At 41.3% G+C, this 17034-nt stretch overlaps 2 long non-coding RNA genes across 2 annotated transcripts in view; one reads left to right on the top strand and one right to left on the bottom strand.

Annotated features, from left to right (window-relative positions):
• LOC132366907 (uncharacterized) overlaps positions 1 to 17034 on the bottom strand; it is an 85928-nt gene that overhangs the window by 50259 nt on the left and 18635 nt on the right. The gene's annotated exons all lie outside the window — the stretch shown is intronic.
• On the top strand, positions 7934 to 12014 carry LOC132367702 (uncharacterized). The gene is made up of 3 exons (XR_009503837.1): positions 7934 to 8003; positions 11693 to 11766; positions 11882 to 12014. It is a non-coding gene; the product is annotated as an uncharacterized LOC132367702 (long non-coding RNA).

Here is a 17034-nt window from a genome sequence, read left to right on the forward strand (position 1 = left end):
TGAAAACTTGGGTCTCTGACCAAAAAGTTTCCATAAAACAATCATTATGTTTAATTGTTCATGTTTATTCAAAAATACAGGCCACTGCTGTTACAAGAGTAGAAAACCCAATCATTTTAGGAAGTGTGTGTGTGTGCACATGCACACGCATGCGTGCATGCACATATTTAACAAGTAAATAAAAAATTAGATTACTATTGAATAAAGCAGTGCATTCTCAGGTATCTCATTAGATACATATATAAAGATAAAATAACTATTTGGAGGTGAAAACAAAGACTATTACAAGAGACAAAGAAGGACACTACATAATGATCAAGGAATCAATCCAAGAAGAAGATATAAAAATTGTAAATATTTATGCACCCAACATAGGAGCACCTCAATACATAAGGCAAATGCTAACAGCCATAAAAGGGGAAATCAACAGTAACACAATCATAGTAGGGGACTTTAAAACCCCTCTTTCACCAACGGACAGACCATCCAAAATGAAAATAAATAAGGAAACACAAGCTTTAAATGATACACTAAACAAGATGGACTTAATTGATATTTATAGGACATTCCATCCAAAAACAACAGAATACACTTTCTTCTCAAGTGCTCATGGAACATTCTCCAGGATAGATCATATCTTGGGTCACAAATCAAGCCTCGGTAAATTTAGAGAAAATTGAAATCATATCAAGTATCTTTCCTGACCTGATTCCTCCAGCTCCGTTTTTTTCCCTCAAGACTGCTTTGGCTATTTGGGGTCTTTTTTGTCTCCATACAAATTTTAAGATTTTTTGTTCTAGTTCTGTAAAAAATGCCATTGGTAATTTGATAGGGATTGCATTGAATCTGTAGATTGCTTTGGGTAGTATAGTCATTTTCACAATATTTCTTCTTCCAGTCCAAGAACATGGTACATCTCTCCATCTGTTTGTGTCATCTTTGATTTATTTCATCAGTATCTTACAGTTTCCTGAGTACAGGTCTTTTGCCTCCTTAGGTAGGTTTATTCCTAGGTATTTTATTCTTTTTGTTGTGATTATCTATATTCTTGGCATTAACATTTACTAATAGAATGAGTTCCTTCTGGGAAAAATCAGCTTGAGTGACTTCAAAGTTTTGGAGAGTACCACCATGGTAAAAATAGGTGGGTAAGTATAGATAGATTTCAGCGTGAAAAATTATCAATTTGCCTTTAATAGCCCTGAGTTTGGTGCTATAAGTGCACTTAAAGGCATGACTTAACAAAGAGGGATTTAGAAAGGAAATGCCGTTGACTTCCCAAGCTGTGCACTCCATGGGATACAGTTTTGTAATAAAGACCGTAGAAAATTACGAAACTTCTGAAAGAAACTTCCTGTCTGTGTATGTATATGTGTGTGTTTACAGTTTATACTGGATTAGGATTGTAAACCTTGATAGTGTCTAAAAATATTAAAGGGGAATATGAGGATGTAAGCCAAATAAATGAGGACTGCTAGAATGTTTAATTGTGTATTAGTCTTTTATTAGCAGTGTATGTTCTTCAGGAAGCAGCTGCCTGAGAACCCATCTCCTGAGAAAAAACAGCTCTGAGTTTGAAATTCAGGGCTCTCAGAATGAAAAGTGGTGACCCTCTAGAATTTTAGTCTTATCACTAAATTTGCAAAGTTGGATTAGACCAAGCCCAGCTCTTTATCAACTGCATTATTATTCTCTTCCTTGGGCCTTGGTTAACTCATCCATGGAATTGTAGAGTCACACTAGATATCCTTAAAGTCCCTCTTAAATGCATGTCCTCTGGTCGCACACATGTCAGTCCTCTAGTTAAACGTTCTGTGCCACAGATGTTGCTTTGTATAGCATCCTGCAAGTGTTGTCCAACTCTGCTGAGAGGGCTCCAGGCAGACCAGGAGAGTCTGGGTTCATTACAAACATCCCTCTTTGAAAACCAATGTCCGTGGTATTCACCTATCTTTTCTTAGCTAGTTGGATCTTACTTCCATATGTTACTACTCCTCCGTTAGGTCTTATACTCTCAGCCAATCTTAGACATGGCCATTGAGTTCTAAGGAAAAATTTTCAGAATCCTCATCTCCTGTTTGTTTTCCTCTAGAGCTACATTTGTTCATTAATGTGCCTTTTGTAATGTGGTATCCACCCTGACTGAAGCTACTAAAATAGTCTAATTACTAATCAGTATGTTGAGACTGTTGCTGTGATCCTTCAGTGGTTAGACATGTTCTTCATACTTACTATTTCATACTTACTAGTCAGTATGAATTTTAAAATTAAAGTGCATATTTAATCTAGTATTTATTTTTCCTCTTTTAGTCCTCTTAAAGTATTAATGGTGTCTCTTATAATCAATAATTCTTGTGCTGGAAAAGTAATAAGGTGCTCTGATGTTTGCACAAGTTTCTAATAATGTACCAAAAGATAAAGTATATAAAGTACAACTATCTTGCCATAATCAGTCCTAAGGAATTGGTTTTCATTCTGGAATTATACTTGAATTTCAATTTATTAAACCCACGCCCATTTCTCTCCCCTGTGCTATTTATATTTATAATCATATGAGTATTATTTTAGCTGTTACAGATCCAGGTAGCTGCTATTTGATGTTGACTCTCCACTTCTGTTCAACTGCTAATGATAGCAAGAGCTCTGTGGTCCCATAGGACTCATATTTTATTGTATTGCTATGGCTGCCATGCTTGTTATTTCCTCAGCCTCTTCTGCAGAATGAATTCTGTAGGAATTTTTACGTAATTTCAATTTTGAATTTTGTTTAACATAACAGCATGCTTACTTTTAAACATAAAGGAAGGAGACTGATTGATTTCTACTCTTTGCCATCCTATTTATTTATTTATTTATTTAATTGTGGTCTAGTTGGTGTACAATGTTGTGCCAATCTCTGTTGTACAGCAAAGTGACTCAGTTATACACATAGAGACATTTTTAAAAATATTATTTTCCATTATGGTTTATCCCAGGAGATTGGATACAGTTCCCTGTGCTTGGGTATAGTTCCCTGTGCTATACAGTAGGACCTTGTTGTTTATCCATCCTGTATATAATAGTTTGCATCTGCTATAAAATAAAATTCATTTAAAATAAAATTTATTTTCAGCTATAAAATAATTAAGTCATAGGGATGTAATGTACAGCATGGTGACTACAGTTAATAATACTGTACTGCGTATTTGAAAGTTGCTAAGAGAGTAGATCTTAAAAGTTCTCATCAGGACTTCCCTGGTGGCGCAGTGGTTAAGAATCCGCCTGTCAATGCAGGGGACATGGGTTCAATCCCTGGTCCGGGAAGATCCCACGTGCCTTGGAGCAACTAAGCCAGTGAGCCACAGCTACTGAGCCCGTGTGCCCTAGAGCCCACGTGCTGCAACTACTGAAGCCTGCGCGCTCTAGGGCCCATGTGCCACAACCACTGAGCCCACATGCTGAAACTACTGAAGCCCACGTGCCTAGAGCCCGTGCTCCACAACAAGAGAAGCCACTGCAATGAGAAGCCCCTGCCTGCTGCAACTAGAGAAAGCCCACATGCAGCAACAAAGACCCAGCACAGCCAAAAGAAAATAAATTAAAAAAAAAAAAGTTCTCATCACAAGAAAAAAATTCTTGTGTATGGTGATGGATGCTAACTAGATCTGTTGTGGTGATCATTTTGCAATATATGTAAATATTGAATCATTATGTTGTATACTTGAAAGTAATATAATGTTCTATGTCAATTGTACCTCAATTTAAAAAAAGAAAATTTCAAGTATATATGTAAGTTGGAGAAGAGAAATGGAGGAGTATTTAGAGGTGGATATGGAGGTTAAAAGAGGTATTATGTATTTATTTTTTAAGATGCAAAAAGTATGGTACCATTGTATGCTGATTGTAATGATTAAATAAAATTTTTATTGTTTATCCATGAGGTGGTGGTGTTGAATATCTGGGGCAGTATACTGCCTTGTATCTTTTTGTTGGAGAGAGTAGATAGATTCTGGTGCAAAGTGGAAGGTTTGGTCTCTGAACGGGGCATGGACAGTGAATCCACTGTGTCAGGAGGGAAGGCAGGGTGCATGGACACAATGGCCTGTAGGTGGGCAGATGTGGGGAAAATAGGGAAGTTGCCTTCCGATTGCTTCTGTCTTCTCAGGCCTATGGAAATGTCACATACAAATTGGCACTTGCCATCTACCTCTACAAAAATTAAATTATGAGCCACTGCATCTGCTGACCTTCATCACCCCCTGAAAGGAATTCAGGGTGGAGATCAGAAATGAGGCACTCTGTGCTCTGGAAAAAACTGGCAGAACAGGTCCTTAGACAGTTAGATATTTTCAGGAGGTGATTTTATGAGCCCAATTCTTGCATCTCCTCATATTTAGAAAAGCACTAAAAAATTCTTCATGGTGATGTCTGCTCCTCATGACTAGCAGTAACCTTCACGAAACTAGCAGAACCTTCTGCAAAAAATATCTGCTTGATTGCATGTACTCCCCCTTCACCAAAATCACATATATACTGACCTTCCCCACTTCCTCTTTGGAGCACTTTCTCAGAGCTATTCGATATGCTGTTTCCCAGGCTATAGTCCTCATTTTGCCCCAGATAAAACTTAACTCACAACTCTCACGCTGTGCAATTGTTTTTAGTCAGCAGAAGCAAGTCATCAGCTGAGGGTGGTCACTGAGGAGGAGACTTGGGAAGTTTTCAGAAAGAGAAGATGTGAAGTATGAAATAATTTAGGAGCATGAGAGAGTGAACAGACAAAGGAATATGTTAGAATTGTTGGGCAACAATGAGGGCCCTTGTGAAGTTATTGGTCGTGATTTAAAGTGAGACCAAAACTTAGACATCTTAGAGGAGGTCTGGTCCGGGTCAAATCCTGGTTGTTCCTGTTAGTTAGATTCATCACCTGGACCAGGTCCATTCATTGATGCCTGAGCCCCGTGGAGGAGAGGACAAAGAGTTAGACGTGAAAACAAAAAAACTGTCAACAAAAGCTCTGAAATTTTGATACGTCTTTAAATTTTGTAAACCAAAGCAAAAAAGAAGACCATGTCCTCTCTCCTGCCCCTCATCAAGGGGCACCTCAAGGAATCTCCTGCTTTGCCACTGGTGGAATTTCCGGCCACACCAGGTGAGGATGGTAGTGCCTTTGAGGAACTTTATGGAACCTGATGAATGTGGAAGAGCTGGAGGACATCGCAGGTCCCAGGAAGATGTAGAGGATTAATGTGTAAATATCACATGGTAACTAACTAGAATGTTTCATCATCAACTACAAGACCCCTCTGGGAAAGCCCAGAAGGGCTTAAATGCGCTTAACTCATTACAGGCTTATAGTAGGAAGATTTCTAAACCTGGTTTTCCAAGATTCCTGTTCTCTGATTCTTCATTCAAACACTAATCTGGATACTGCTGTGAAGAGAATTTGCAGTTGTAGTTAAAACTGAATGGATTGATCTTAATACATAGAGTTTATCCAGGTGGACTGGACCCAATCAGGTAAGCACTTTGCGTACAGAGTTTGCTCCATCTGGCAGCAGAAGAGAAGGTCAGAGAGATTTGATGTACAAGGTGACTTGATAGATCATTGCTGGCTTGAAGGCAGAGGAAAACACATGAAAAGGAATGTGGGTGGTCTTAAGATGCTGAGAAAGGACTCTGGGTGACAGCCAGAAAATAAGGGACCTAACACTTCCAACAGCAAGGAACCGTACTCTAACAACCTAAATGAGCCTAGAGGCAGATGTCTTCCTAGAGCCTCCAGACAAGGAATCTGCCTTGCTAACACCTTCCTCTCAGCCTTATGATACTCTGACCATTGAATCCAGCCTGCTGTAAACTATACGTTAATAAATGGGTGTTATTTGAAGCCACTTAGCTTGTGGTAATCTGTTATGCATCAACAGGAAACTAATACATAGTCCTTTACATTTCGTTTGCTCAGGAGCCAGATGAGTTTCAGAACTGGGTCATTTGTGCCTATGCAGGTGGCACTCAGCCAAGTAAACTGCGGCCATGTGCTATCAAGTTCTCTCTCAAATTCACCAATATACCTGGGAGTTGTGCTGGTCTCCATAGCGGTTCAGTTAACGAGGTCTTTTTCTCAAACTTGGTGGGTTGATTTTGAGCATGATTCAATTGCAAAATTATTGTTTAACATAACTCTATCCATAAATTGTTATTTGTTTATTAACGGAGAGATATTAAAACTTTTTTACAAAGAATAAAAATCTTCACTTTCAGTTTTATGTTTCATTTTTTTTTTCACTTTACTAATTTCGTTCTGAGAGAGGAAGCCTAGTCTTTTTAACAAATGATGCTGGAGAAAACGGATGTCCACAGGCTAAAAAAACTCAACCCAAACTTCACCCCTTTCACACTAATTAACTCAAAAATGGATCACAAAATTAAATATAAAATATAATACTATAAAACTTTTAGAAAAAATCCTGGGAGAAAACCTCTGGGATCTAGGGCTAGGCAAGGAGTTCTTTTTTAAGTACATTTTAATGAAATTTTATTTTCAATTGTAGATTGATGTGTACCTTCACTTATTCTGAGAGAAAATAAAATGTATTCAATTTGCCCTTCCAGGTTTGTAGACAAATCACATGAATTGATCATATTATAAACCCATAGTTGGTCAACAGTAGAACCATGCAGTGTTTTCCTGAGGAGAAACCTTTCTTTATGTTCATGAAATTTTTGGAGGATTAGGGCTGTAACTAGAGGGTCGGGGTAAGCTGGGGATTCTGCCAGTGGAGGTGAGAGCAGGGAGGGAATTCACCAAACCCAAGGACAGGCAAACCTGTCAGAAACTGCTGGAGAGAGAGGACAGTTACTTGGGATTCAAATCTGCTGATCAACCTTGGTGTGCTATGTTTTGTGGAACAATAAAAATAGTATTTTCCAGCAAAAACTGGAATAGGTAATGCAAATTTAAGGATGCTAAAACGCACACATATGTATGTGTATATATACATACACAAAACATATATATGTATACATGTATATATCTGTATATATACGTCTGTGTATTTTTTCCAGCTTTATTGAAGTATGATTGACAAATAAAAATTGTATATTTTTAGGTTGTACAATATAATGTTTTGATCTACATACACATTGTGAAAATGATTCCACAATCATTTCACAAAGTGAAATCAGGAAATCATACCATAATCAAGCTAATTTACATATTCATTATTTCCCATAGTTATCTTTTGTGTGCGTGTGTGCCTGTGTGTCTGTGTGTGTGGTGAGAACACTTGAGATCTATTCTTCTAGAAAACTTCAAGTATACAGTACATTATTATTAACTATAGTCACCATGCTGTACATGAAATTTCTAGAACTACTCATAACTGAAAGTTTGTACTCTCCATATTTGTAATTTAAATTGTTAGGCAATAAATATGCAGGCATATTTTCCTATCCTCTCTCTTACACATCTTTCAAATAATGTTTTGAAACATTTTCAGTTTTTTCAGTAATTCAAATATAATTTTCAAACAGTCAAAAAAGCACACGGAGTTGTTTTTCACTACCCTATTTTACATATATTTGTTAGTAAATAAATGGTTCTCCAGACTGTTCAGCATATTAAATGTTAAAGTAAACAAGGGATAATTGCTCCTTATTTTTAGAACAGTAGATTTACAATATATGTAGCTGTTACAAGTCACATATTTAAATTATTTTAAACATCTTCTTTGGTAATAGTTTTTTTTTTATGACTTTGTGTCAAAATAGAAACAATACCTCGAAGTAAATTTGCTTTTTAATCCATATTCTGTGAACACCTAAATTTTACAATGAAAAATTTCAAAACCTACAAGGATATCCATATTTGAAATATAAAATAAATGATAAATTCAATAATTGGGAATTTTCTTTGCCCTATTAAACATCAATTTTTAATGCTGTTTTATTCTTACAGATTCTTCTCAAAATATATTGGCTACTTGAGAGATGTCATTACACTCCTGTGATTTATACAGAAGGTAAGTTAGAAAACTTTAATTCTTGTGTCCATTAATTAACAAACTTTTAATAAACACTTTTCATCAGGGACTAGAGTAAGTACTGGCAATGTGGTCAGACATGCTTCACTCCTCTCTCTTGCCTGCAAGGAGCTTTCAGTGTAGTGGGGTGGATGGACCTAGAGTCTGTCATACAGAGTGAAGTAAGTCAGAAAGAGAAAAACAAATACCGTATGCTAACACGTATATATGGAATCTAAGAAAAAAAAAAAAAAAGGTCATGAAGAACCTAGGGGCAGGACGGAAATAAAGACACAGACCTACTAGAGAATGGACTTGAGGATATGGGGAGGGGGAAGGGTAAGCTGTGACAAAGTGAGAGAGTGGCATGGACATATATACAATACCAAATGTAAAATAGATAGCTAGTGGGAAGCAGCCACATAGCACAGGGAGATCAGCTCGGTGCTTTGTGACCACCTAGAGGGGTAGGATAGGGAGGGTGGGAGGGAGGGAGACACAAGAGGGAAGAGATATGGGAACATATGTATATGTATAACTAATACACTTTGTTATAAAGCAGAAACTAACACACCATTGTAAAGCAATTATACTCCAATAAAGATGTTAAAAAAAAAAAAAGATATGCAGTGGTTGTCACAGGGGAGAAGTGCAAAGTGGTCTAGGCAACACAGCACAGGGGACCAGTCCTCATTGGGGCAGTAGAGAAGGCTTTCTGGAGTAAGCAGTGTTTAGTGAAAGGGCTGAAGAATGGGGGTGTTCTCCACGGGGTGCCAGAGTTAGCTGGTTAGGATGAGATCATTCCAACGTCTATGTTCTCCAGCCAAAACAACCAGGAACACACCTGGGAACCAGTTTAGTCTAGAACAAGTTGGATTTATTACTCATGGCAGTGAGGGAAGACACACACCATGGGGAATCCTGGGGTGTCTCAGTAAGAGGGTGTTAGAAAAGAGCTACTACAAGATTTGGGCTTTAGTTGGGTGACTTGGGAGAGGGTCTAAAAGTGATGGGCCACTTTAAATTGGATGCTGAAAGCCAAGGCAATTCTATAATTCATCTCAATAAATTTTAGCTACAAGAGGGAAGACTATAGTCAAAATAAAGCCATTACTGGAAACAAAGTAGATGTCACTCATTTTAACCAAGAGAATGGAGTGTTTGGTATTTTGGGGGGATGGCACAGTGACTTCTTTTTCTGTACTTAGAAAACAGTTGTGAATTGCCTTCACTTTATCTCACTTCATCATTATCTCAGAGTAATCTTGCTTGGCATTGGTATTCTGTGATACCTTTTGGTATTTATGTCCAGGCTTACCTCTGGATATCATCAGGGCTGTTGTTGTTTTTGCTTTTTTTTTTTTTTTTTTCTCTCACAAGACAAATGAAGCATGGGGGAAGCATTTAGCTTCAATTGGAAGGCATCATTCTAGAATTTTAGAAATCAATGGAAAAGTACAGGTCTTCTAGCCAAACCCATACATCTGTTTGTATGAAGGACAAACAGATTAACAGAGTAAGTGCATTGGTAGCTTGAATTTATTTTCTAAGATTTGCTTAGCTCCCCTACTCCCATATTTTATACTTGTTATATTTTGATATAGTAAAAATTCATAAATGTGAACACCACCAGTAAGATTTCAGTTCATCCATCTTCCCTTAAATACTTTCTCAGCCTGGGCACGTTGATTCCCTTTGCTTAGGATTTAAATCTCTTATCAGTACACCTCCCCAACTCTATTCAGTAGGAAACTGGTGAAATGATATCAGAGTGGGATGACATAAAACAAAGAAGACATCCACACGCACAAATAAACTGTATATAAAGTCTGCTCATAATTTGAATACAAAGTGTTTTAATAAAAAAGAATTTAACCACTGCTAAATTATCCATATACTGAGTAAAAGCAAAAATGTTACCCTAATAAAAAGAGTGTAGACATGATAGCCCATGAAGCCATGTGGGATGAAGTTAAAAATAGAGTATGTCTCCAGAGATTATCAGGCAACACTTTTTTCAAGTTTGTAATGTATAGTATTTTTTTTACCATTCCTTTTTGTATTGATAAATCAATCATGTCATATCATATCATATATTTTGTATTATATGTCATATCATATCAATCAGTATTTTTTACCATTCCTTTGTGTATTGATACATTAATCATGTCATGTCATATTATATATCATTTATTATATATCATATCATGAAATGTTTCATTTGATGGTCATCTATCTGAGAGCAAGTTGCAAGATTTTCACACTTTCACTGAGTCCTTCACTGGCATCCAGCTTGACCTTGACAAGTATATCTGACCTTCCCGCTGTGTTAGAGATCAGAGTGTGTGAAATATTGACAACTACTGAAGATTACTGGGTAATGTAGACAGTGTGCAGTGGATCAACCAGTATAGACTCTTAAGTCCATTTTCTACGTCTAGTAATGTGTTCAAGTGATTGGTTTTGGCATCAAAACTGAAATACTTCTCTTTCTCAACTTGCTGTTCACACATTATCTTCCAATGGCAAGTGCTGACAACTACAGATGCTGCTTTCACTAAAACTTCATTATTGACTAAACTCCCCTCATCTTAGCTTAAAACCCCTGAATTGGGAGAAAGTGTATCCGATCTGCCTGTGCTTAAGCTGGATCACAGCAGTTGCTTGGCCTAATAGCTGAGACCCTTTCTCAATATGCCAGCTTGTGAGTGTGATCAGTGGTTGTGCACCCTAGGTATATTGATCTGATGTTTAATTTTGTCTAATATTTTTACTCTCCTGCTTACTAGTCAAGTCACTATATCCATAAATTTGACTTCATGAGTCCATTTTTCTTTTCTTTCTTCAGAACTGTTTACCTGATCCAAAACACCTTCCAGTGGATTTTCTATATGTAAAACCTGTTTTTTAAATTAGTAAATAAAACTACTGCCTTCAGAATTTTGCCTCGAAAGCAACAGGACGCTTTCAACAATCTAATGTAAATGCAAACCACTGCATTCTTAACTAAAAGCCATTCTCCTGGGTATGGTGTGTGCTGCTGTTCACCAATCTCTGCTAGATGCTGCCTGAGGTCCCCCTTGCTTCTACACCCTCACACATTCCCCCTGCAGCTCTGATGCTGCTGGAAGGTCCGGAAGTTCCTGCACTGTATTCTAACTGGATCTGTGCTCTTACTACAGACTTGGGGTCCCTACCAATCCACAGCTGCATGGTGTTTGCAGGCAAGTGGGGGGAGAATGGTTCACTTACCTGTGTTATCTGCCCTCTGCCTACAAGGTGAAACTCAGGGCTGACGGGGTCCCTCTGAGTTTCAGAGTTTGGTGAAACAGATATTCTAGAGTTTATTCATGGTTCTCCTTCTCCCTGGACAGGCCACACACATGTGCTTTGCCTGACAGAGCCCAGAGCCCATGGCTGTTTTGGATTCTGGTTTGATTCCTTAGAAAAGGCCAGGAATCTGGTTCATGTCAGTGTTCTCCAACATTTCTATCCTTCTCCTACTCAGTAAAAAGTTTTCTGAGCATGAAGATCCAGTGTGTATATTTATGCATTTGCAAATTAAATGCATGTTCTATGGTTCCGTAATTTATATGCAAGACAAAGATTATACAGATATAGGAATTTTAAAAGAATGAGATGAGGAGGAACGCAAATGGAAGTTCTAACATTTTCTTCCTGCCTCCTAGCATACTGTCTTGTCCACTCTGACTGGCGGGCTTCCCCATCAAGAAGTCTCTTAGTGAAACTCCATGCTGCTCAGGTGAGGGGGTGTGTGGGGACATGGGGGCAAAGCAGGGATGGTATTTCCAGGAACTGGATTTTGTGTACTTTTGCCTTCAACTCTCAAAATCTGCATGGATGACCTTGAATTGCAGGTGGATTCAAGATTCAGAGAGTTAATGTTTTTCATGATGGAGTTCTATCCAGAGAAGTGGATGTGGATCACACTACATTGCATTGTTTTTCCTGGAAGTTTCTTTCTCTTGTTTTTCTTTTCCTTTTAAGCCATGTTATGATGAAAAATAACAGACTGTTATCAAAGAAGGGTAGTATACTCTTAAATACTTTAAGTGGCAAAATGAATTTTTTTTTTTTTTTTTTTTTTTTTGCTAAAACAGTAATACGTGCCATAACCTCGTGGTGGTGGAAATAATTTACACTAGGTTTATCATCTGGATGATCTATGAAAAGGATTCTTTCACACAGGTTATATGATGTAGCAGAGGAAGCATTTGGTCTGAGTCAGTTGTGGAAAGCGAATATCTGTATGGTTTGGGGAATCCCTCTCTGTCTCAGGGTCCCCATTTGTTCATTAGGTGACCAGACTACAGAAGAGGCCACAGTCATTTTTTGGTAATGACTTTCCTTCATCATCCTCCTTCTCCTGTTCCCTCCCCACTCCTGCTCTCCTCCTTCTCCTCTTCTTCTTCCTCACCTAATCTCCTTCATCTAAAGTCCTCAGTGAGTCCCCAGACAGACAATGAAGGAGGGCTATAGGGTGAAGGGTGGTGAAAGGCAGGGTCATCTAGGAGTAAATAGAGGGAAGGAGCAGCACCCATCACTTTGGCCAAGTTGTAGTTCCTCCTTCAACTATGGACAAATCTTTTAGGTGGTATCCTGGCCGTGGCCAGCAGACCCTAGACCTGCCTGTCCTTCTTGATCTACTCTTTGCAAATCCTTTCATCAGATAGCTTTGGGGGAGTCCTTCCAGTTTTAATAGACTAAAATTTATGTACTTATTTGTGGGGCAAATGTATCTCAGCTGCCTACCTGAAGTCCCCCCCTTTTTCCTTCTACTGGGAAAGTTCAAGGAAATGTAATGGTTTTTCCAGAAACTGTTTGTGCCGGTTGTTCTGTTTACCCTCATGTTCCATTCCATGACGGATGAGAATGGTCATAGAGCCTAATTTATAAACCGCATATCCTATGCATCACTTATGTAAAAATATTCTAGCCCACAAATCTTAAAAAAAGAATGTTAATGCATCCCATCCAGAGGACCAGCTAAAGCACACACACACACACAAATGCTTAGACCAAAGAGCTGTGTCACTCAAATTTCTTGTTATCAGGATGAGATGAGGCAACTGTGTTTTCCTATGAAACATGCCAGTATTTCCTAAATCCTCATATATTTTGTTGGGAATTACATTATTTTATAATACCTCTTACTAGAATTTAGTTTTATCTCAAATACATGGTTTAGAAATATTAGCTTAAACTTCCAAGAAGAGAGTGTCATTTTCATGAATGTGAGATGTTGTAGTTGTGGGTATCTATAGGAAAACGACGAGCTAGTCTAGTTAGTAAATACTATTGATTGGCTATTAGAGGACATCTGTGGCTACGTTCCAGAGTTCTGTGATTCAGTAACATAAGAAAATGTCACAAAGGGAGCACATTTCAAAAAATTAATAGCTATGATTTTGTAAAACATTTTACAGCCTGAATATTTGTTTTTCTTAATTAAAGAAAATACACAGGGCCCTCACATCAGCTCACTCCTCTCTTTTGAGAGAAAGGACCATGACACTGTTACCCCACAGAGTGACCTGAGAGACTTAACCAGACATAATACTTGACATCTGTACATTATCCAGTTTTTACCATGTAAAGGGCAACAGAATTTATGACCAATGAGAAATATGTAGTCTCAACTGAGTGCAAAATTTGGAAAGTATTAGGCAGACAGTGAGACCTCTATTATTATTATAATAGAAATGCTGATTAAAGATATACTTTCTTTAACAGATGTTAAAATGCCAATTCCCAAGCGATATGAGGTAATATATATTTCAAGCACCAATTAAGTGACATATTTTCTAAGATTTCAAAATTCTTTTAAGCAATGTATCCTTTTTGTAGCCCTATAATAAATAAATAAAATATAAATTTCCTGAGTCTTGGAAAATGCACGTTTCTTATAATTATATAAACTATGAATTCTTCTAAATGGTTCAGAAGTTTAAGTTATCACAGGTGAACATTAGGATTTTTTCACGTTCTAGAGACATGCATCCCATACAACCATCTTGACTGTACTACTGTATTTTAAAAGGAGTAAAATAAACAATATCATTTAATATTAGGCAGTTAAGTACAAATATGCCAGATAATGTAATAGAGATATTGCCAAACATCTGTCACATTTGTGAATAAGCTTCGTGTGTCTGATAAGGTGGCTCACTTCATTGAAAAATAAAGCAAACCTCACAAACCTGGCACAAGCTATTCTGTGTGAAATCCCACGCCATTTGCACAGCTAGGAAGTAGGGGTTAGATGCCTCTTTGCTGGTTCATTTCACCATGGATCCCACTTGCTGTAGGCCTCTCTACATCATGTTTCCAAAGGAGAGAAGTCACTTTGAGTGCAGGAACTTGTCCCCAGCAAAACAAAGCATGTGACCCCCTGATGCCATTTGACTGAACGATATTTAAAATTGGACAAAGATTTTTCCCTCATTAGATGCTGGCAGAGTTTTGCTTCTTTTCAAAGTCTGTCATTCTTTCAACTGTGAGTCAGAGCTCAAGCTAACTAAAACCTGTGAAGGAAAGGATTTTGCGGGTTTTCACGGGGAATCTGTAATTCTTTTTCAGAAGTAATTAAAAACTACACAAGAATTTTCTCTGGGGGCACTGGTACCGATCTCCTGCACCTTCAGTTTGCTACATGGCTTGGGATCCACTCAGAGCCGGCTGGTGGCTCAGGCTCATTTGAGTGGGTGTCAGGCCGCTGTTTGAAGGGTCTCCGTGGTCTCGCCGGGGCGCTGGGCGCCTGTGTGTGGACTGCATGGAATTGCGTGCAGGTCCCTTGAGATTTCTCAGCGAGGGCTCCGCGGAAGGCTCCTGTGAGAGGGCTCTGTGTATAAGGCTCCTGTGAGAGGGCTCTGTGAAGTCTATGTATTATCTCTGAGAGGTCCCCGTGTGGGGTGAGTGTGGGTCCCCGTGTGGGGTGAGTGTGGGTCCCCGTGTGGGGTGAGTGTGGGTCCCCGTGTGGTATCAGTGTGGGTCCCCGTGTGGGGTGAGTGTGGGTCCCCGTGTGGTATCAGTGTGGGTCCCCGTGTGGGGTGAGTGTGGGTCCCCGTGTGGTATCAGTGTGGGTCCCCGTGTGGGGTGAGTGTGGGTCCCCGTGTGGTATCAGTGTGGGTCCCCGTGTGGGGTGAGTGTGGGTCCCCGTGTGGTATCAGTGTGGGTCCCCGTGTGGGGTGAGTGTGGGTCCCCGTGTGGTATCAGTGTGGGTCCCCGTGTGGGGTGAGTGTGGGTCCCCGTGTGGGGTGAGTGTGGGTCCCCGTGTGGGGTGAGTGTGGGTCCCCGTGTGGTATCAGTGTGGGTCCCCGTGTGGGGTGAGTGTGGGTCCCCGTGTGGGGTGAGTGTGGGTCCCCGTGTGGTATCAGTGTGGGTCCCCGTGTGGGGTGAGTGTGGGTCCCCGTGTGGGGTCAGTGTGGGTCCCCCTGTGGGGACTCTTAGTGGGGGGCCCTCCATTGCTGGCCTGTCTGCACCTCACAGAAGGAGAAGGGCAAAGGGACTTGCAGCTTCTTGTTTCTTGCTGTTCTGTCAGTGTCCCTCTGTGTCACTTCTCCCGACAGGTGCCTTGGGCGTCCGGCACCCTCAAACCCAGCACTCACCTCTTGGTGCCCCTGAGAGGACCCGGCAGCAGTCAGGCTCAGGGGCCCCGCTCTGTGCCAGCCTCTCCTGAGCTCTGGAAGTTGTTCTGTGCTCTGGGTCCCAGCCCCTCCCAGGGCCCCTGGCTGTGCCCCCAGTGCTGTGTCTGCCCCGGAGGAGGGGGCCCAGAGGTGAGACCTGGCTCCAGGGAGAAACCACAGCACAAGCAGGCCTGTGGCCGCTCCCCCTCAGCAGGTCCTGGTCCCGCATGTTGGGGTCCTGACAGGCGTAGGGCAGGGCCATTCAAGCTGTCACCTGGATCAGGGGACCCTCCTGGAGCAGGACTCTGCAGCACGGGAGTGACTGTGACACAGAGCCCCAGATTGCTCTGTAGAATTGCTCCTGTCTCCCTGGTTTCCCGTGTGGACGGGCCGGGGAGGAGAGCTGACGGCACCCTCGTTCTCCGCAGGTCACTTCCCGCCCGCCGGGTGACACATCCTGTCTGCTGGCCTCTTCCCCCTCCAGGCTCTGGGGTGAGCAAGGCTGACAGCAGGTGAGACTTGCTATGACCCCAGCACAGTCCCTGAGCCTGTTAAGTCCCACTTGTCCCCTGGGGGCCTCCTTGGGCCAGGCGTGTAGGTACAGGTCACAGACCGCGAGTCTGTCGTGAGCTCCCAGTCCTGTGAAAGTTGATTAAATACATTGTGGGGAAGTGAACCTTCCCTGCTTGGGGGCTCCACGGCCTCTGGGAGCCTGGCCCTCTGTGGAGGAGCTCCAGGGGCCTTCCCTCTGTCTGGGCTCCGGGAGCTGGAGTAGGGGGAGAGTCTGGGCTGGGGCCACCATAAGCCACTGGCCCCTGACTTCTTTTCTCTGGGCCTGTACACGGTGGTGGGACGCCAGGGGCTCCTTGGTCACTGCGCCATTTATGGGCGCCTCTGCCACTTGCCTCCTTCCCCTGCATCCCACCCTAGGGGCACATGACAGACAGTGAGGTGACTGCACACACAGTCACACCCCTGCTCGTTCCCCAGGGGGCGGTGAGCACTGTGAGTAGGGCTGTCCTCTCCTCCGGGGCAGGGGTGGACGGCCCTCGGCGGCCTCCATGCTCATCACCTCACACCCTCAGACCTGGGAGTGCGCGGTCCTCCTCCTCACCGCTGCTCCAGGGTGCGAGAAGGACAGAGGACGGGTGACGCTCCCGGCCCACCTCAATCCCAGCTCCATCGGGGAGAGAAGGAGCTTCCAGGGCAGGCATCATCTATCCCCACCAAGACATGGGGGCAAGGTTTCTGCCACGTCTGGACTCTGGGCTAGCACTGCCCCCAAACTCCTCTCCTTATTCTGACATGTGAACTTGTCTCTGACACTTTCTGGAGCCTGAGGGGAATTTCAGCCTCTTCAGACCCCTCCCCTACAGTCCCACAAG

This window comes from Balaenoptera ricei, chromosome 6 (assembly GCF_028023285.1).
Source record: "Balaenoptera ricei isolate mBalRic1 chromosome 6, mBalRic1.hap2, whole genome shotgun sequence".
Lineage (NCBI taxonomy): Eukaryota > Metazoa > Chordata > Mammalia > Artiodactyla > Balaenopteridae > Balaenoptera > Balaenoptera ricei.